Source organism: Anopheles funestus, unplaced genomic scaffold (assembly GCF_943734845.2).
Source record: "Anopheles funestus unplaced genomic scaffold, idAnoFuneDA-416_04 scaffold_39_ctg1, whole genome shotgun sequence".
In the NCBI taxonomy this organism is placed as follows: domain Eukaryota; kingdom Metazoa; phylum Arthropoda; class Insecta; order Diptera; family Culicidae; genus Anopheles; species Anopheles funestus.
This window is the reverse complement of record NW_026045297.1, coordinates 268,752-291,748: the sequence shown is the minus strand read 5'-3', so window position 1 is coordinate 291,748 and position 22,997 is coordinate 268,752. Positions and strand designations below refer to the sequence as shown.

The 22,997-nt window shown below is 48.8% G+C and overlaps 3 long non-coding RNA genes across 3 annotated transcripts in view; all 3 read right to left on the bottom strand.

Moving 5' to 3' along the window:
- Positions 1-1,042: 1,042 nt before the first annotated feature.
- Positions 1,043-9,593, bottom strand: LOC125774331 (uncharacterized). Its single transcript, XR_007420806.1, has 3 exons — positions 9,235-9,593; positions 5,302-5,371; positions 1,043-2,291 (listed from the first exon to the last, which is right to left on the bottom strand). It is a non-coding gene; the product is annotated as an uncharacterized LOC125774331 (long non-coding RNA).
- A 14-nt stretch (positions 9,594-9,607) lies between these two features.
- On the bottom strand, positions 9,608-13,752 carry LOC125774328 (uncharacterized). Its single transcript, XR_007420803.1, has 4 exons — positions 13,715-13,752; positions 12,889-13,210; positions 11,069-11,292; positions 9,608-10,564 (listed from the first exon to the last, which is right to left on the bottom strand). It is a non-coding gene; the product is annotated as an uncharacterized LOC125774328 (long non-coding RNA).
- Positions 13,753-16,522: 2,770 nt separating this feature from the next.
- LOC125774326 (uncharacterized) overlaps positions 16,523-22,997 on the bottom strand; it is a 38,007-nt gene continuing 31,532 nt past the window's right edge. The window contains exon 9 of the long non-coding RNA XR_007420801.1: positions 16,523-16,584. This is a non-coding gene — a long non-coding RNA (uncharacterized LOC125774326). The remainder of the gene's footprint in view (positions 16,585-22,997) is intronic.

Here is a 22,997-nt window from a genome sequence, read left to right as displayed (position 1 = left end):
CCAAGACACATTAGCCAAGACACCTTAGCCAAGACACCTTAGCCAAGACACCTTAGCCAAGACACCTTAGCCAAGACACCTTAGCCAAGACACCTTAGCCAAGACACCTTAGCCAAGACACCTTAGCCGAGACACACTAGCCAAGACACCTTAGCCAAGACACCTTAACCAAGACACCTTAGCCAAGACACCTTAGCCAAGACACATTAGCCAAGACACATTAGCCAAGACACCTTAGCCAAGACACCTTAGCCAAGACACCTTAGCCAAGACACCTTAGCCGAGACACATTAGCCAAGACACTTTAGCCAAGACACATTAGCCGAGACACATTAGCCAAGACACCTTAGCCAAGACACCTTAGCCAAGACACCTTAGCCAAGACACCTTAGCCGAGACACCTTAGCCAAGACACCTTAGCCAAGACAACTTAGCCAAGACACCTTAGCCAAGACACCTTAGCCGAGACACATTAGCCGAGACACATTAGCCAAGACACCTTAGCCAAGACACCTTAGCCAAGACACCTTAGCCGAGACACCTTAGCCAAGACACCTTAGCCAAGACACATTAGCCAAGACACCTTAGCCAAGACACCTTAGCCAAGACACCTTAGCCAAGACACCTTAGCCAAGACACATTAGCCAAGACACATTAGCCAAGACACCTTAGCCAAGACACCTTAGCCGAGACACCTTAGCCAAGACACCTTAGCCAAGACACCTTAGCCAAGACACATTAGCCAAGACACCTTAGCCAAGACACCTTAGCCAAGACACCTTAGCCAAGACACCTTAGCCAAGACACCTTAGCCAAGACACCTTAGCCAAGACACCTTAGCCGAGACACATTAGCCAAGACACTTTAGCCAAGACACATTAGCCGAGACACATTAGCCAAGACACCTTAGCCAAGACACCTTAGCCAAGACACCTTAGCCAAGACACCTTAGCCGAGACACCTTAGCCAAGACACCTTAGCCAAGACAACTTAGCCAAGACACCTTAGCCAAGACACCTTAGCCGAGACACATTAGCCGAGACACATTAGCCAAGACACCTTAGCCAAGACACCTCAGCCAAGACACCTTAGCCAAGACACATTAGCCAAGACACATTAGCCAAGACACCTTAGCCGAGACACATTAGCCGAGACACATTAGCCAAGACACCTTAGCCAAGACACCTCAGCCAAGACACCTTAGCCAAGACACATTAGCCAAGACACATTAGCCAAGACACCTTAGCCAAGACACCTTAGCCAAGACACCTTAGCCAAGACACCTTAGCAAAGACACATTAGCCAAGACACCTTAGCCAAGACACATTAGCCAAGACACCATAGCCAAGACACATTAGCCAAGACACCTTAGCCAAGACACCTTAGCCAAGACACCTTAGCCAAGACACCTTAGCCAAGACACCTTAGCCGAGACACATTAGCCAAGACACCTTAGCCAAGACACCTTAGCCAAGACACCTTAGCCAAGACACATTAGCCAAGACACCTTAGCCAAGACACCTTAGCCAAGACACCTTAGCCAAGACACCTTAGCCAAGACACCTTAGCCAAGACACCTTAGCCAAGACACCTTAGCCAAGACACCTTAGCCAAGACACCTTAGCCGAGACACATTAGCCAAGACACCTTAGCCAAGACACCTTAGCCAAGACACCTTAGCCAAGACACCTTAGCCAAGACACCTTAGCCAAGACACCTTAGCCAAGACACCTTAGCCAAGACACTTTAGCCGAGACACATTAGCCAAGACACCTTAGCCAAGACACCTTAGCCGAGACACATTAGCCAAGACACCTTAGCCAAGACACCTTAGCCGAGACACATTAGCCAAGACACCTTAGCCAAGACACCTTAGCCAAGACACCTTAGCCAAGACACCTTAGCCAAGACACCTTAGCCAAGACACCTTAGCCAAGACACCTTAGCCAAGACACATTAGCCAAGACACTTTAGCCGAGACACATTAGCCAAGACACCTTAGCCAAGACACCTTAGCCGAGACACATTAGCCAAGACACCTTAGCCGAGACACCTTAGCCAAGACACCTTAGCCAAGACACCTTAGCCAAGACACCTTAGCCAAGACACCTTAGCCAAGACACCTTAGCCAAGACACCTTAGCCAAGACACCTTAGCCAAGACACATTAGCCAAGACACCTTAGCCAAGACACCTTAGCCAAGACACCTTAGCCAAGACACTTTAGCCAAGACACCTTAGCCGAGACACATTAGCCAAGACACCTTAGCCAAGACACATTAGCCAAGACACCTTAGCCGAGGCACATTAGCCAAGACACTTTAGCCAAGACACCTTAGCCAAGACACATTAGCCAAGACACCTTAGCCAAGACACCTTAGCCAAGACACCTTAGCCGAGACACCTTAGCCAAGACACCTTAGCCAAGACACCTTAGCCAAGACACCTTAGCCAAGACACCTTAGCCAAGACACCTTAGCCAAGACACATTAGCCAAGACACCTTAGCCAAGACACCTTAGCCAAGACACCTTAGCCAAGACACATTAGCCAAGACACATTAGCCAAGACACCTTAGCCAAGACACCTTAGCCAAGACACCTTAGCCAAGACACCTTAGCCAAGACACATTAGCCAAGACACCTTAGCCAAGACACCTTAGCCAAGACACCTTAGCCAAGACACATTAGCCAAGACACCTTAGCCAAGACACCTTAGCCAAGACACCTTAGCCAAGACACCTTAGCCAAGACACATTAGCCAAGACACCTTAGCCAAGACACATTAGCCAAGACACATTAGCCAAGACACCTTAGCCAAGACACCTTAGCCAAGACACCTTAGCCAAGACACATTAGCCAAGACACCTTAGCCAAGACAACTTAGCCAAGACACCATAGCCAAGACACCTTAGCCGAGACACATTAGCCGAGACACATTAGCCAAGACACCTTAGCCAAGACACCTTAGCCAAGACACCTTAGCCAAGACACCTTAGCCAAGACACCTTAGCCAAGACACCTTAGCCAAGACACATTAGCCAAGACACATTAGCCAAGACACCTTAGCCAAGACACCTTAGCCGAGACACCTTAGCCAAGACACCTTAGCCAAGACACCTTAGCCAAGACACATTAGCCAAGACACCTTAGCCAAGACACCTTAGCCAAGACACCTTAGCCAAGACACTTTAGCCAAGACACCTTAGCCAAGACACCTTAGCCAAGACACCTTAGCCAAGACACCTTAGCCAAGACACCTTAGCCGAGACACATTAGCCAAGACACTTTAGCCAAGACACATTAGCCGAGACACATTAGCCAAGACACCTTAGCCAAGACACCTTAGCCAAGACACCTTAGCCAAGACACCTTAGCCGAGACACATTAGCCAAGACACCTTAGCCAAGACACCTTAGCCAAGACACCTTAGCCAAGACACCTTAGCCGAGACACCTTAGCCAAGACACCTTAGCCAAGACAACTTAGCCAAGACACCTTAGCCAAGACACCTTAGCCAAGACACCTTAGCCAAGACACCTTAGCCAAGACACCTTAGCCAAGACACCTTAGCCAAGACACCTTAGCCAAGACACCTTAGCCAAGACACATTAGCCGAGACACATTAGCCAAGACACCTTAGCCAAGACACATTAGCCAAGACACATTAGCAAAGACACCTTAGCCAAGACACCTTAGCCAAGACACCTTAGCCAAGACACATTAGCCAAGACACCTTATCCAAGACAACTTAGCCAAGACACCATAGCCAAGACACTTTAGCCAAGACACCTTAGCCGAGACACCTTAGCCGAGACACATTAGCCAAGACACCTTAGCCAAGACACCTTAGCCAAGACACCTTAGCCAAGACACATTAGCCAAGACACCTTAGCCAAGACACCTTAGCCAAGACACCTTAGCCGAGACACATTAGCCAAGACACTTTAGCCGAGACACATTAGCCAAGACACCTTAGCCAAGACACCTTAGCCGAGACACATTAGCCAAGACACCTTAGCCGAGACACCTTAGCCAAGACACCTTAGCCAAGACACCTTAGCCAAGACACCTTAGCCAAGACACCTTAGCCAAGACACCTTAGCCAAGACACATTAGCCAAGACACCTTAGCCAAGACACCTTAGCCAAGACACCTTAGCCAAGACACTTTAGCCAAGACACCTTAGCCGAGACACATTAGCCAAGACACCTTAGCCAAGACACATTAGCCAAGACACCTTAGCCGAGACACATTAGCCAAGACACTTTAGCCAAGACACCTTAGCCAAGACACATTAGCCAAGACACCTTAGCCAAGACACCTTAGCCAAGACACCTTAGCCAAGACACCTTAGCCGAGACACATTAGCCAAGACACCTTAGCCAAGACACCTTAGCCAAGACACCTTAGCCAAGACACCTTAGCCAAGACACCTTAGCCAAGACACATTAGCCAAGACACCTTAGCCAAGACACCTTAGCCAAGACACCTTAGCCAAGACACATTAGCCAAGACACCTTAGCCAAGACACCTTAGCCAAGACACCTTAGCCAAGACACCTTAGCCAAGACACATTAGCCAAGACACCTTAGCCAAGACACCTTAGCCAAGACACATTAGCCAAGACACATTAGCCAAGACACCTTAGCCAAGACACCTTAGCCAAGACACCTTAGCCAAGACACCTTAGCCAAGACACTTTAGCCAAGACACCTTAGCCGAGACACATTAGCCAAGACACATTAGCCAAGACACATTAGCCGAGACACATTAGCCAAGACACCTTAGCCAAGACACATTAGCCAAGACACATTAGCCAAGACACCTTAGCCAAGACACCTTAGCCAAGACACCTTAGCCAAGACACATTAGCCAAGACACCTTAGCCAAGACAACTTAGCCAAGACACCATAGCCAAGACACCTTAGCCGAGACACATTAGCCGAGACACATTAGCCAAGACACCTTAGCCAAGACACCTTAGCCAAGACACCTTAGCCAAGACACATTAGCCAAGACACCTTAGCCAAGACACCTTAGCCAAGACACCTTAGCCAAGACACCTTAGCCAAGACACATTAGCCAAGACACATTAGCCAAGACACCTTAGCCAAGACACCTTAGCCGAGACACCTTAGCCAAGACACCTTAGCTAAGACACCTTAGCCAAGACACATTAGCCAAGACACCTTAGCCAAGACACCTTAGCCAAGACACCTTAGCCAAGACACTTTAGCCAAGACACCTTAGCCAAGACACCTTAGCCAAGACACCTTAGCCAAGACACCTTAGCCAAGACACCTTAGCCGAGACACATTAGCCAAGACACTTTAGCCAAGACACATTAGCCGAGACACATTAGCCAAGACACCTTAGCCAAGACACCTTAGCCAAGACACCTTAGCCAAGACACCTTAGCCGAGACACATTAGCCAAGACACCTTAGCCAAGACACCTTAGCCAAGACACCTTAGCCAAGACACCTTAGCCGAGACACATTAGCCGAGACACATTAGCCAAGACACCTTAGCCAAGACACCTTAGCCAAGACACCTTAGCCAAGACACCTTAGCCAAGACACATTAGCCAAGACACCTTAGCCAAGACACCTTAGCCAAGACACCTTAGCCAAGACACCTTAGCCAAGACACATTAGCCAAGACACATTAGCCAAGACACCATAGCCAAGACACCTTAGCCAAGACACCTTAGCCAAGACACCTTAGCCAAGACACATTAGCCAAGACACCTTAGCCAAGACACCTTAGCCAAGACACCTTAGCCAAGACACCTTAGCCAAGACACATTAGCCAAGACACCTTAGCCAAGACACCTTAGCCAAGACACCTTAGCCAAGACACTTTAGCCAAGACACCTTAGCCGAGACACATTAGCCAAGACACCTTAGCCAAGACACATTAGCCAAGACACCTTAGCCGAGACACATTAGCCAAGACACTTTAGCAAAGACACCTTAGCCAAGACACCTTAGCCAAGACACCTTAGCCAAGACACCTAAGCCAAGACACCTTAGCCAAGACACATTAGCCAAGACACCTTAGCCAAGACACCTTAGCCAAGACACCTTAGCCAAGACACATTAGCCAAGACACATTAGCCAAGACACCTTAGCCAAGACACCTTAGCCAAGACACCTTAGCCAAGACACCTTAGTCAAGACACCTTAGCCAAGACACATTAGCCAAGACACCTTAGCCGAGACACATTAGCCAAGACACCTTAGCCAAGACACCTTAGCCAAGACACATTAGCCAAGACACATTAGCCAAGACACATTAGCCGAGACACATTAGCCAAGACACCTTAGCCAAGACACCTTAGCCAAGACACCTTAGCCAAGACACCTTAGCCAAGACACCTTAGCCAAGACACCTTAGCCAAGACACCTAAGCCAAGACACCTTAGCCAAGACACATTAGCAAGACACCTTAGCCAAGACACCTTAGCCAAGACACATTAGCCAAGACACCTTAGCCAAGACACCTTAGCCAAGACACCTTAGCCAAGACACCTTAGCCAAGACACCTTAGCCAAGACACCTTAGCCAAGACACCTTAGCCGAGACACCTTAGCCAAGACACCTTAGCCTAGACACCTTAGCCAAGACACCTTAGCCAAGACACCTTAGCCAAGACACATTAGCCGAGACACCTTAGCCAAGACACCTTAGCCAAGACACCTTAGCCAAGACACCTTAGCCAAGACACCTTAGCCAAGACACCTTAGCCAAGACACCTTAGCCAAGACACATTAGCAAAGACACCTTAGCCAAGACACCTTAGCCAAGACACCTTAGCCAAGACACCTTAGCCAAGACACTTTAGCCAAGACACCTTAGCCGAGACACATTAGCCAAGACACCTTAGCCAAGACACATTAGCCAAGACACCTTAGCCGAGACACATTAGCCAAGACACTTTAGCCAAGACACCTTAGCCAAGACACATTAGCCAAGACACCTTAGCCAAGACACCTTAGCCAAGACACCTTAGCCAAGACACATTAGCCAAGACACCTTAGCCAAGACACCTTAGCCAAGACACCTTAGCCAAGACACCTTAGCCAAGACACCTTAGCCAAGACACCTTAGCCAAGACACATTAGCCGAGACACCTTAGCCGAGACACATTAGCCAAGACACCTTAGCCAAGACACCTTAGCCAAGACACCTTAGCCAAGACACCTTAGCCAAGACACATTAGCCAAGACAGCTTAGCCAAGACAACTCAGCCAAGACACCTTAGCCAAGACACCTTAGCCAAGACACCTTAGCCAAGACACATTAGCCAAGACACCTTAGCCAAGACACCTTAGCCAAGACACCTTAGCCAAGACACCTTAGCCAAGACACTTTAGCCAAGACACCTTAGCCGAGACACATTAGCCAAGACACATTAGCCAAGACACATTAGCCGAGACACATTAGCCAAGACACCTTAGCCAAGACACATTAGCCAAGACACATTAGCCAAGACACCTTAGCCAAGACACCTTAGCCAAGACACCTTAGCCAAGACACATTAGCCAAGACACCTTAGCCAAGACAACTTAGCCAAGACACCATAGCCAAGACACCTTAGCCGAGACACATTAGCCGAGACACATTAGCCAAGACACCTTAGCCAAGACACCTTAGCCAAGACACCTTAGCCAAGACACATTAGCCAAGACACCTTAGCCAAGACACCTTAGCCAAGACACCTTAGCCAAGACACCTTAGCCAAGACACCTTAGCCAAGACACATTAGCCAAGACACCTTAGCCAAGACACCTTAGCCGAGACACCTTAGCCAAGACACCTTAGCCAAGACACCTTAGCCAAGACACCTTAGCCAAGACACCTTAGCCAAGACACCTTAGCCAAGACACCTAAGCCAAGACACCTTAGCCAAGACACCTTAGCCAAGACACCTTAGCCGAGACACATTAGCCAAGACACCTTAGCCAAGACACCTTAGCCAAGACACCTTAGCCAAGACACCTTAGCCGAGACACCTTAGCCAAGACACCTTAGCCAAGACAACTTAGCCAAGACACCTTAGCCAAGACACCTTAGCCGAGACACATTAGCCGAGACACATTAGCCAAGATACCTTAGCCAAGACACCTTAGCCAAGACACATTAGCCAAGACACCTTAGCCAAGACACCTTAGCCAAGACACCTTAGCCAAGACACCTTAGCCAAGACACCTTAGCCAAGACACCTTAGCCAAGACACCTTAGCCAAGACACCTTAGCCAAGACACCTTAGCCGAGACACATTAGCCAAGACACCTTAGCCAAGACACCTTAGCCAAGACACCTTAGCCAAGACACCTTAGCCAAGACACCTTAGCCAAGACACCTTAGCCAAGACACTTTAGCCGAGACACATTAGCCAAGACACCTTAGCCAAGACACCTTAGCCGAGACACATTAGCCAAGACACCTTAGCCAAGACACCTTAGCCAAGACACCTTAGCCAAGACACCTTAGCCAAGACACATTAGCCAAGACACCTTAGCCAAGACACCTTAGCCAAGACACTTTAGCCAAGACACCTTAGCCGAGACACATTAGCCAAGACACCTTAGCCAAGACACATTAGCCAAGACACCTTAGCCGAGACACATTAGCCAAGACACTTTAGCAAAGACACCTTAGCCAAGACACCTTAGCCAAGACACCTTAGCCAAGACACCTAAGCCAAGACACCTTAGCCAAGACACATTAGCCAAGACACCTTAGCCAAGACACCTTAGCCAAGACACCTTAGCCAAGACACCTTAGCCAAGACACATTAGCCAAGACACCTTAGCCGAGACACATTAGCCAAGACACCTTAGCCAAGACACCTTAGCCAAGACACATTAGCCAAGACACATTAGCCAAGACACATTAGCCGAGACACATTAGCCAAGACACCTTAGCCAAGACACCTTAGCCAAGACACCTTAGCCAAGACACATTAGCCAAGACACCTTAGCCAAGACACCTAAGCCAAGACACCTTAGCCAAGACACATTAGCCAAGACACCTTAGCCAAGACACCTTAGCCAAGACACATTAGCCAAAACACCTTAGCCAAGACACCTTAGCCAAGACACATTAGCCAAGACACCTTAGCCAAGACACCTTAGCCAAGACACCTTAGCCAAGACACCTTAGCCAAGACACCTTAGCCAAGACACCTTAGCCAAGACACCTTAGCCGAGACACATTAGCCAAGACACCTTAGCCTAGACACCTTAGCCAAGACACCTTAGCCAAGACACCTTAGCCAAGACACATTAGCCGAGACATCTTAGCCAAGACACCTTAGCCAAGACACCTTAGCCAAGACACCTTAGCCAAGACACCTTTGCCAAGACACCTTAGCCAAGACACCTTAGCCAAGACACCTTAGCCAAGACACATTAGCCAAGACACCTTAGCCAAGACACCTTAGCCAAGACACCTTAGCCAAGACACCTTAGCCAAGACACTTTAGCCTAGACACCTTAGCCAAGACACATTAGCCAAGACACCTTAGCCAAGACACATTAGCCAAGACACCTTAGCCGAGACACATTAGCCAAGACACTTTAGCCAAGACACCTTAGCCAAGACACATTAGCCAAGACACCTTAGCCAAGACACCTTAGCCAAGACACCTTAGCCAAGACACCTTAGCCGAGACACATTAGCCAAGACACCTTAGCCAAGACACCTTAGCCAAGACACCTTAGCCAAGACACCTTAGCCAAGACACCTTAGCCAAGACACCTTAGCCAAGACACATTAGCCAAGACACCTTAGCCAAGACACCTTAGCCAAGACACCTTAGCCAAGACACATTAGCCAAGACACCTTAGCCAAGACACCTTAGCCAAGACACCTTAGCCAAGACACCTTAGCCAAGACACTTTAGCCAAGACACCTTAGCCGAGACACATTAGCCAAGACACATTAGCCAAGACACATTAGCCGAGACACATTAGCCAAGACACCTTAGCCAAGACACATTAGCCAAGACACATTAGCCAAGACACATTAGCCAAGACACCTTAGCCAAGACACCTTAGCCAGGACACCTTAGCCAAGACACCTTAGCCAAGACACCTTAGCCAAGACACCTTAGCCAAGACACCTTAGCCAAGACACATTAGTCGAGACACATTAGCCAAGACACCTTAGCCAAGACACCTTAGCCAAGACACATTAGCCAAGACACATTAGCCAAGACACCTTAGCCAAGACACCTTAGCCAAGACACCTTAGCCAAGACACCTTAGCCAAGACACATTAGCCGAGACACATGAGCCAAGACACCTTAGCCAAGACACATTAGCCAAGACACCTTAGCCAAGACACCTTAGCCAAGACACCTTAGCCAAGACACCTTAGCCAAGACACCTTAGCCAAGACACATTAGCCAAGACACCTTAGCCGAGACACATTAGCCAAGACACCTTAGCCAAGACACCTTAGCCAAGACACATTAGCCAAGACACATTAGCCAAGACACCTTAGCCAAGACACCTTAGCCAAGACACCTTAGCCAAGACACCTTAGCCAAGACACCTTAGCCAAGACACCTTAGCCAAGCCACCTTAGCCAAGACACATTAGCCAAGACACCTTAGCCGAGACACATTAGCCAAGACACCTTAGCCAAGACACCTTAGCCAAGACACATTAGCCAAGACACATTAGCCAAGACACATTAGCCGAGACACATTAGCCAAGACACCTTAGCCAAGACACCTTAGCCAAGACACCTTAGCCAAGACACCTTAGCCAAGACACCTTAGCCAAGACACCTAAGCCAAGACACCTTAGCCAAGACACATTAGCCAAGACACCTTAGCCAAGACACCTTAGCCAAGACACATTAGCCAAGACACCTTAGCCAAGACACATTAGCCGAGACACATTAGCCAAGACACCTTAGCCAAGACACCTTAGCCAAGACACCTTAGCCAAGACACCTTAGCCAAGACACCTTAGCCGAGACACATTAGCCAAGACACCTTAGCCAAGACACCTTAGCCAAGACACCTTAGCCAAGACACCTTAGCCAAGACACATTAGCCGAGACACATTAGCCAAGACACCTTAGCCAAGACACCTTAGCCAAGACACCTTAGCCAAGACACCTTAGCCAAGACACCTTAGCCAAGACACCTTAGCCAAGACACCTTAGCCAAGACACCTTAGCCAAGACACATTAGCCAAGACACCTTAGCCAAGACACCTTAGCCAAGACACCTTAGCCGAGACACATTAGCCAAGACACCTTAGCCAAAACACCTTAGCCAAGACACCTTAGCCAAGACACCTTAGCCAAGACACCTTAGCCAAGACACCTTAGCCAAGACACCTTAGCCAAGACACATTAGCCAAGACACCTTAGCCAAGACACCTTAGCCAAGACACCTTAGCCAAGACACATTAGCCAAGACACCTTAGCCAAGACACCTTAGCCAAGACACCTTAGCCAAGACACCTTAGCCAAGACACCTTAGCCAAGACACCTTAGCCAAGACACATTAGCCAAGACACCTTAGCCAAGACACCTTAGCCAAGACACATTAGCCAAGACACATTAGCCAAGACACCTTAGCCAAGACACCTTAGCCAAGACACATTAGCCAAGACACCTTAGCCAAGACACCTTAGCCAAGACACCTTAGCCAAGACACCTTAGCCAAGACACCTTAGCCAAGACACATTAGCCAAGACACCTTAGCCAAGACACTTTAGCCAAGACACCTTAGCCGAGACACATTAGCCAAGACACCTTAGCCAAGACACCTTAGCCAAGACATCTTAGCCAAGACACCTTAGCCAAGACACCTTAGCCAAGACACCTTAGCCAAGACACATTAGCCAAGACACCTTAGCCAAGACACCTTAGCCAAGACACATTAGCCAAGACACCTAAGCCAAGACACCTTAGCCAAGACACATTAGCCAAGACACCTTAGCCAAGACACCTTAGCCAAGACACCTTAGCCAAGACACATTAGCCAAGACACATTAGCCAAGACACCTTAGCCAAGACACCTTAGCCAAGACACCTTAGCCAAGACACCTTAGCCAAGACACCTTAGCCAAGACACCTTAGCCAAGACACATTAGCCAAGACACCTTAGCCGAGACACATTAACCAAGACACCTTAGCCAAGACACCTTAGCCAAGACACATTAGCCAAGACACATTAGCCAAGACACATTAGCCGAGACACATTAGCCAAGACACCTTAGCCCAGACACCTTAGCCGAGACACATTAGCCAAGACACCTTAGCCAAGACACCTTAGCCAAGACACATTAGCCAAGACACATTAGCCAAGACACATTAGCCAAGACACATTAGCCGAGACCCATTAGCCAAGACACCTTAGCCAAGACACCTTAGCCAAGACACCTTAGCCAAGACACCTTAGCCAAGACACCTTAGCCGAGACACCTTAGCCAAGACACTTAAGCCAAGACACCTTAGCCGAGACACATTAGCCAAGACACCTTAGCCAAGACACCTTAGCCAAGACACCTTAGCCAAGACACCTTAGCCAAGACACCTTAGCCAAGACACATTAGCCAAGACACCTTAGCCAAGACACCTTAGCCAAGACACCTTAGCCAAGACACCTTAGCCAAGACACTTTAGCCAAGACACCTTAGCCGAGACACATTAGCCAAGACACCTTAGCCAAGACACATTAGCCAAGACACCTTAGCCGAGACACATTAGCCAAGACACTTTAGCCAAGACACCTTAGCCAAGACACCTTAGCCAAGACACCTTAGCCAAGACACCTAAGCCAAGACACCTTAGCCAAGACACATTAGCCAAGACACCTTAGCCAAGACACCTTAGCCAAGACACCTTAGCCAAGACACATTAGCCAAGACACATTAGCCAATACACCTTAGCCAAGACACCTTAGCCAAGACACCTTAGCCAAGACACCTTAGCCAAGACACCTTAGCCAAGACACCTTAGCCAAGACACCTTAGCCAAGACACCTTAGCCAAGACACATTAGCCAAGACACCTTAGCCGAGACACATTAGCCAAGACACCTTAGCCAAGACACCTTAGCCAAGACACATTAGCCAAGACACCTTCGCCGAGACACATTAGCCAAGACACCTTAGCCGAGACACATTAGCCAAGACACCTTAGCCAAGACACCTTAGCCAAGACACCTTAGCCAAGACACCTTAGCCAAGACACCTAAGCCAAGACACCTTAGCCAAGACACATTAGCCAAGACACCTTAGCCAAGACACCTTAGCCAAGACACCTTAGCCAAGACACATTAGCCAAGACACCTTAGCCAAGACACATTAGCCGAGACACATTAGCCAAGACACCTTAGCCAAGACACCTTAGCCAAGACACCTTAGCCAAGACACCTTAGCCAAGACACCTTAGCCAAGACACCTTAGCCAAGACACCTTAGCCAAGACACCTTAGCCGAGACACATTAGCCAAGACACCTTAGCCAAGACACCTTAGCCAAGACACCTTAGCCAAGACACCTTAGCCAAGACACCTTAGCCAAGACACATTAGCCAAGACACCTTAGCCAAGACACCTTAGCCAAGACACCTTAGCCAAGACACATTAGCCAAGACACCTTAGCCAAGACACCTTAGCCAAGACACCTTAGCCAAGACACCTTAGCCAAGACACCTTAGCCAAGACACCTTAGCCAAGACACCTTAGCCCAGACACCTTAGCCGAGACACATTAGCCAAGACACCTTAGCCAAGACACCTTAGCCAAGACACATTAGCCAAGACACATTAGCCAAGACACATTAGCCAAGACACATTAGCCGAGACCCATTAGCCAAGACACCTTAGCCAAGACACCTTAGCCAAGACACCTTAGCCAAGACACCTTAGCCAAGACACCTTAGCCGAGACACCTTAGCCAAGACACCTTAGCCAAGACAACTTAGCCAAGACACCTTAGCCAAGACACCTTAGCCGAGACACATTAGCCGAGACACATTAGCCAAGACACCTTAGCCAAGACACCTTAGCCAAGACACCTTAGCCAAGACACATTAGCCAAGACACCTTAGCCAAGACACCTTAGCCAAGACACCTTAGCCAAGACACCTTAGCCAAGACACCTTAGCCAAGACACCTTAGCCGAGACACATTAGCCAAGACACCTTAGCCAAGACACCTTAGCCAAGACACCTTAGCCAAGACACATTAGCCAAGACACCTTAGCCAAGACACCTTAGCCAAGACACCTTAGCCAAGACACATTAGCCAAGACACCTTAGCCAAGACACCTTAGCCAAGACACCTTAGCCAAGACACCTTAGCCAAGACACCTTAGCCAAGACACCTTAGCCAAGACACCTTAGCCAAGACACCTTAGCCAAGACACCTTAGCCAAGACACCTTAGCCGAGACACATTAGCCAAGACACCTTAGCCAAGACACCTTAGCCAAGACACCTTAGCCAAGACACATTAGCCAAGACACCTTAGCCAAGACACCTTAGCCAAGACACCTTAGCCAAGACACATTAGCCAAGACACCTTAGCCAAGACACCTTAGCCAAGACACCTTAGCCGAGACACATTAGCCAAGACACCTTAGCCAAGACACCTTAGCCAAGACACATTAGCCAAGACACCTTAGCCAAGACACCTTAGCCAAGACACCTTAGCCAAGACACCTTAGCCAAGACACCTTAGCCAAGACACCTTAGCCAAGACACATTAGCCAAGACACCTTAGCCAAGACACCTTAGCCAAGACACCTTAGCCAAGACACCTTAGCCGAGACACATTAGCCAAGACACCTTAGCCAAGACACCTTAGCCAAGACACCTTAGCCAAGACACCTTAGCCAAGACACCTTAGCCAAGACACCTTAGCCTAGACACTTTAGCCGAGACACATTAGCCAAGACACATTAGCCAAGACACCTTAGCCAAGACACCTTAGCCAAGACACCTTAGCCAAGACACCTAAGCCAAGACACCTTAGCCGAGACACATTAGCCAAGACACCTTAGCCAAGACAACTTAGCCAAGACACCTTAGCCAAGACACCTTAGCCAAGACACCTTAGCCAAGACACCTTAGCCAAGACACCTTAGCCAAGACACCTTAGCCAAGACACATTAGCCAAGACACCTTAGCCAAGACACTTTAGCCAAGACACCTTAGCCCAGACACCTTAGCCGAGACACCTTAGCCAAGACACCTTAGCCAAGACAACTTAGCCAAGACACCTTAGCCAAGACACCTTAGCCGAGACACATTAGCCGAGACACATTAGCCAAGACACCTTAGCCAAGACACCTTAGCCAAGACACCTTAGCCAAGACACATTAGCCAAGACACCTTAGCCAAGACACCTTAGCCAAGACACCTTAGCCAAGACACCTTAGCCAAGACACCTTAGCCAAGACACCTTAGCCGAGACACATTAGCCAAGACACCTTAGCCAAGACACCTTAGCCAAGACACCTTAGCCAAGACACATTAGCCAAGACACCTTAGCCAAGACACCTTAGCCAAGACACCTTAGCCAAGACACATTAGCCAAGACACCTTAGCCAAGACACCTTAGCCAAGACACCTTAGCCGAGACACATTAGCCAAGACACCTTAGCCAAGACACCTTAGCCAAGACACATTAGCCAAGACACCTTAGCCAAGACACCTTAGCCAAGACACCTTAGCCAAGACACCTTAGCCAAGACACCTTAGCCAAGACACCTTAGCCAAGACACATTAGCCAAGACACCTTAGCCAAGACACCTTAGCCAAGACACCTTAGCCAAGACACCTTAGCCGAGACACATTAGCCAAGACACCTTAGCCAAGACACCTTAGCCAAGACACCTTAGCCAAGACACCTTAGCCAAGACACCTTAGCCAAGACACCTTAGCCTAGACACTTTAGCCGAGACACATTAGCCAAGACACATTAGCCAAGACACCTTAGCCAAGACACCTTAGCCAAGACACCTTAGCCAAGACACCTAAGCCAAGACACCTTAGCCGAGACACATTAGCCAAGACACCTTAGCCAAGACAACTTAGCCAAGACACCTTAGCCAAGACACCTTAGCCAAGACACCTTAGCCAAGACACCTTAGCCAAGACACCTTAGCCAAGACACCTTAGCCAAGACACATTAGCCAAGACACCTTAGCCAAGACACTTTAGCCAAGACACCTTAGCCCAGACACCTTAGCCGAGACACATTAGCCAAGACACCTTAGCCAAGACACCTTAGCCAAGACACCTTAGCCAAGACACCTTAGCCAAGACACCTTAGCCAAGACACTTTAGCCAAGACACCTTAGCCAAGACACCTTAGCCAAGACACCTTAGCCAAGACACCTTAGCCGAGACACACTAGCCAAGACACCTTAGCCAAGACACCTTAGCCAAGACACCTTAGCCAAGACACCTTAGCCAAGACACCTTAGCCAAGACACCTTAGCCAAGACACCTTAGCCGAGACACATTAGCCAAGACACTTTAGCCAAGACACCTTAGCCGAGACACATAAGCCAAGACACCTTAGCCAAGACACCTTAGCCAAGACACCTTAGCCAAGACACCTTAGCCAAGACACCTTAGCCAAGACACCTTAGCCAAGACACCTTAGCCAAGACACCTTAGCCGAGACACATTAGCCAAGACACCTTAGCCAAGACACCTTAGCCAAGACACCTTAGCCAAGACACCTTAGCCAAGACACATTAGCCAAGACACCTTAGCCAAGACACATTAGCCAAGACACCTTAGCCAAGACACCTTAGCCAAGACACCTTAGCCAAGACACATTAGCCAAGACACCTTAGCCAAGACACATTAGCCGAGACACATTAGCCAAGACACCTTAGCCAAGACACCTTAGCCAAGACACCTTAGCCAAGACACCTTAGCCAAGACACCTTAGCCAAGACACCTTAGCCAAGACACCTTAGCCAAGACACCTTAGCCGAGACACATTAGCCAAGACACCTTAGCCAAGACACATTAGCCAAGACACCTTAGCCAAGACACATTAGCCAAGACACCTTAGCCAAGACACCTTAGCCAAGACACCTTAGCCAAGACACCTTAGCCAAGACACCTTAGCCGAGACACATTAGCCAAGACACCTTAGCCAAGACACCTTAGCCAAGACACCTTAGCCAAGACACATTAGCCAAGACACCTTAGCCAAGACACCTTAGCCAAGACACCTTAGCCAAGACACCTTAGCCAAGACACATTAGCCAAGACACCTTAGCCAAGACACCTTAGCCAAGACACCTTAGCCAAGACACCTTAGCCAAGACACATTAGCCAAGACACATTAGCCGAGACACATTAGCCAAGACACCTTAGCCAAGACACCTTAGCCAAGACACCTTAGCCAAGACACCTTAGCCGAGACACATTAGCCAAGACACCTTAGCCGAGACACCTTAGCCAAGACACCTTAGCCAAGACAACTTAGCCAAGACACCTTAGCCAAGACACCTTAGCCGAGACACATTAGCCGAGACACATTAGCCAAGACACCTTAGCCAAGACACCTTAGCCAAGACACCTTAGCCAAGACACCTTAGCCAAGACACATTAGCCAAGACACCTTAGCCAAGACACCTTAGCCAAGACACCTTAGCCAAGACACCTTAGCCAAGACACCTTAGCCAAGACACCTTAGCCGAGACACATTAGCCAAGACACCTTAGCCAAGACACCTTAGCCAAGACACCTTAGCCAAGACACATTAGCCAAGACACCTTAGCCAAGACACCTTAGCCAAGACACCTTAGCCAAGACACCTTAGCCAAGACACCTTAGCCAAGACACCTTAGCCAAGACACCTTAGCCAAGACACCTTAGCCAAGACACCTTAGCCAAGACACCTTAGCCAAGACACCTTAGCCAAGACACCTTAGCCAAGACACATTAGCCAAGACACATTAGCCGAGACACATTAGCCAAGACACCTCAGCCAAGACACCTTAGCCAAGACACCTTAGCCAAGACACCTTAGCCAAGACACCTTAGCCAAGACACCTTAGCCAAGACACCTTAGCCAAGACACCTTAGCCAAGACACATTAGCCAAGACACCTTAGCCAAGACACCTTAGCCAAGACACCTTAGCCAAGACACCTTAGCCAAGACACCTTAGCCAAGACACATTAGCCAAGACACATTAGCCGAGACACATTAGCCAAGACACCTTAGCCAAGACACCTTAGCCAAGACACCTTAGCCAAGACACCTTAGCCGAGACACCTTAGCCAAGACACCTTAGCCAAGACAACTTAGCCAAGACACCTTAGCCAAGACACCTTAGCCGTGACACATTAGCCGAGACACATTAGCCAAGACACCTTAGCCAAGACACCTTAGCCAAGACACCTTAGCCAAGACACCTTAGCCAAGACACATTAGCCAAGACACCTTAGCCAAGACACCTTAGCCAAGACACCTTAGCCCAGACACCTTAGCCGAGACACATTAGCCAAGACACCTTAGCCAAGACAATTTAGCCAAGACACCTTAGCCAAGACACCTTAGCCAAGACACCTTAGCCAAGACACTTTAGCCAAGACACCTTAGCCAAGACACCTTAGCCAAGACACCTTAGCCAAGACACCTTAGCCAAGACACCTTAGCCGAGACACACTAGCCAAGACACCTTAGCCAAGACACCTTAGCCAAGACACCTTAGCCAAGACACCTTAGCCAAGACACCTTAGCCGAGACACCTTAGCCAAGACACTTTAGCCAAGACACCTTAGCCGAGACACATTAGCCAAGACACCTTAGCCAAGACACATTAGCCAAGACACCTTAGCCAAGACACCTTAGCCAAGACACCTTAGCCAAGACACATTAGCCAAGGCACCTTAGCCAAGACACCTTAGCCAAGACACCTTAGCCAAGACACCTTAGCCAAGACACCTTAGCCAAGACACCTTAGCCGAGACACATTAGCCAAGACACCTTAGCCAAGACACCTTAGCCAAGACACCTTAGCCAAGACACCTTAGCCAAGACACCTAAGCCAAGACACCTTAGCCAAGACACCTTAGCCAAGACACATTAGCCGAGACACATTAGCCAAGACACCTTAGCCAAGACACCTTAGCCAAGACACCTTAGCCAAGACACCTTAGCCCAGACACCTTAGCCGAGACACCTTAGCCAAGACACCTTAGCCAAGACAATTTAGCCAAGACACCTTAGCCAAGACACCTTAGCCAAGACACCTTAGCCAAGACACTTTAGCCAAGACACCTTAGCCAAGACACCTTAGCCAAGACACCTTAGCCAAGACACCTTAGCCAAGACACCTTAGCCGAGACACACTAGCCAAGACACCTTAGCCAAGACACCTTAGCCAAGACACCTTAGCCAAGACACCTTAGCCAAGACACCTTAGCCGAGACACCTTAGCCAAGACACTTTAGCCAAGACACCTTAGCCGAGACACATTAGCCAAGACACCTTAGCCAAGACACATTAGCCAAGACACCTTAGCCAAGACACCTTAGCCAAGACACCTTAGCCAAGACACATTAGCCAAGGCACCTTAGCCAAGACACCTTAGCCAAGACACCTTAGCCAAGACACCTTAGCCAAGACACCTTAGCCGAGACACATTAGCCAAGACACCTTAGCCAAGACACCTTAGCCAAGACACCTTAGCCAAGACACCTTAGCCAAGACACCTAAGCCAAGACACCTTAGCCAAGACACCTTAGCCAAGACACATTAGCCGAGACACATTAGCCAAGACACCTTAGCCAAGACACCTTAGCCAAGACACCTTAGCCAAGACACCTTAGCCAAGACACCTTAGAAAAGACACCTTAGCCAAGACACCTTAGCCAAGACACCTTAGCCGAGACACATTAGCCAAGACACCTTAGCCAAGACACCTTAGCCAAGACACCTTAGCCAAGACACCTTAGCCAAGACACATTAGCCAAGACACCTTAGCCAAGACACCTTAGCCAAGACACCTTAGCCAAGACACCTTAGCCAAGACACCTTAGCCAAGACACCTTACCAAGACACCTTAGCCAAGACACCTTAGCCAAGACACCTTAGCCAAGACACCTTAGCCAAGACACATTAGCCAAGACACCTTAGCCAAGACACCTTAGCCAAGACACCTTAGCCAAGACACATTAGCCAAGACACCTTAGCCAAGACACCTTAGCCAAGACACCTTAGCCAAGACACCTTAGCCAAGACACCTTAGCCGAGACACATTAGCCAAGACACCTTAGCCAAGACACCTTAGCCAAGACACCTTAGCCAAGACACATTAGCCAAGACACCTTAGCCAAGACACCTTAGCCAAGACACATTAGCCAAGACACATTAGCCAAGACACCTTAGCCAAGACACTTTAGCCAAGACACCTTAGCCAAGACACCTTAGCCAAGACACATTAGCCAAGACACATTAGCCGAGACACATTAGCCAAGACACCTTAGCCAAGACAACTTAGCCAAGACACCTTAACCAAGACACCTTAGCCGAGACACCTTAGCCGAGACACATTAGCCAAGACACCTTAGCCAAGACACCTTAGCCAAGACACCTTAGCCAAGACACCTTAGCCGAGACACCTTAGCCGAGACACATTAGCCAAGACACCTTAGCCAAGACACCTTAGCCAAGACACCTTAGCCAAGACACCTTAGCCAAGACACTTTAGCCAAGACACCTTAGCCAAGACACCTTAGCCAAGACACCTTAGCCAAGACACCTTAGCCAAGACACCTTAGCCAAGACACCTTAGCCGAGACACATTAGCCAAGACACCTTAGCCAAGACACCTTAGCCAAGACACCTTAGCCAAGACACATTAGCCAAGACACCTTAGCCAAGACACCTTAGCCAAGACACCTTAGCCAAGACACATTAGCCAAGACACCTTAGCCAAGACACCTTAGCCAAGACACCTTAGCCAAGACACCTGAGCCAAGACACCTTAGCCAAGACACCTTAGCCAAGACACATTAGCCAAGACACCTTAGCCAAGACACCTTAGCCAAGACACCTTAGCCAAGACACATTAGCCAAGACACCTTAGCCAAGACACCTTAGCCAAGACACCTTAGCCAAGACACCTTAGCCGAGACACATTAGCCAAGACACCTTAGCCGAGACACCTTAGCCAAGACACCTTAGCCAAGACAACTTAGCCAAGACACCTTAGCCAAGACACCTTAGCCGAGACACATTAGCCAAGACACCTTAGCCAAGACACCTTAGCCAAGACACCTTAGCCAAGACACCTTAGCCAAGACACATTAGCCAAGACACCTTAGCCAAGACACCTTAGCCAAGACACCTTAGCCAAGACACCTTAGCCGAGACACATTAGCCAAGACACCTTAGCCAAGACACCTTAGCCAAGACACCTTAGCCAAGACACATTAGCCAAGACACCTTAGCCAAGACACCTTAGCCAAGACACCTTAGCCAAGACACATTAGCCAAGACACCTTAGCCAAGACTCCTTAGCCAAGACACCTTAGCCAAGACACCTTAGCCAAGACACCTTAGCCAAGACACATTAGCCAAGACACATTAGCCGAGACACATTAGCCAAGACACCTTAGCCAAGACACCTTAGCCAAGACACCTTAGCCAAGACACCTTAGCCAAGACACCTTAGCCAAGACACATTAGCCAAGACACCTTAGCCAAGACACCTTAGCCAAGACACCTTAGCCAAGCCACCTTAGCCAAGACACATTAGCCAAGACACATTAGCCGAGACACATTAGCCAAGACACCTTAGCCAAGACACCTTAGCCAAGACACCTTAGCCAAGACACCTTAGCCAAGACACCTTAGCCAAGACACCTTAGCCAAGACACCTTAGCCGAGACACATTAGCCAAGACACCTTAGCCAAGACACCTTAGCCAAGACACCTTAGCCAAGACACCTTAGCCAAGACACCTTAGCCAAGACACCTTAGCCAAGACACCTTAGCCAAGACACCTTAGCCAAGACACCTTAGCCAAGACACATTAGCCAAGACACCTTAGCCAAGACACCTTAGCCGAGACACATTAGCCAAGACACATTAGCCAAGACACCTTAGCCGAGACACATTAGCCAAGACACCTTAGCCAAGACACATTAGCCAAGACACCTTAGCCAAGACACCTTAGCCGAGACACATTAGCCAAGACACCTTAGCCAAGACACCTTAGCCAAGACACCTTAGCCAAGACACCTAAGCAAAGACACCTTAGCCAAGACACCTTAGCCAAGACACCTTAGCCAAGACACCTTAGCCAAGACACCTTAGCCAAGACACATTAGCCAAGACACCTTAGCCAAGACACCTTAGCCAAGACACCTTAGCCAAGACACCTTAGCCAAGACACATTAGCCAAGACACCTTAGCCAAGACACCTTAGCCAAGACACCTTAGCCAAGACACCTTAGCCAAGACACCTTAGCCAAGACACATTAGCCAAGACACCTTAGCCAAGACACCTTAGCCGAGACACATTAGCCAAGACACCTTAGCCAAGACACCTTAGCCGAGACACATTAGCCAAGACACCTTAGCCAAGACACCTTAGCCAAGACACCTTAGCCAAGACACATTAGCCAAGACACCTTAGCCAAGACACCTTAGCCAAGACACCTTAGCCAAGACACCTTAGCCAAGACACCTTAGCCCAGACACCTTAGCCGAGACACATTAGCCAAGACACCTTAGCCAAGACAATTTAGCCAAGACACCTTAGCCAAGACACCTTAGCCAAGACACCTTAGCCAAGACACTTTAGCCAAGACACCTTAGCCAAGACACCTTAGCCAAGACACCTTAGCCAAGACACCTTAGCCAAGACACCTTAGCTGAGACACACTAGCCAAGACACCTTAGCCAAGACACCTTAGCCAAGACACCTTAGCCAAGACACCTTAGCCAAGACACCTTAGCCGAGACACATTAGCCAAGACACTT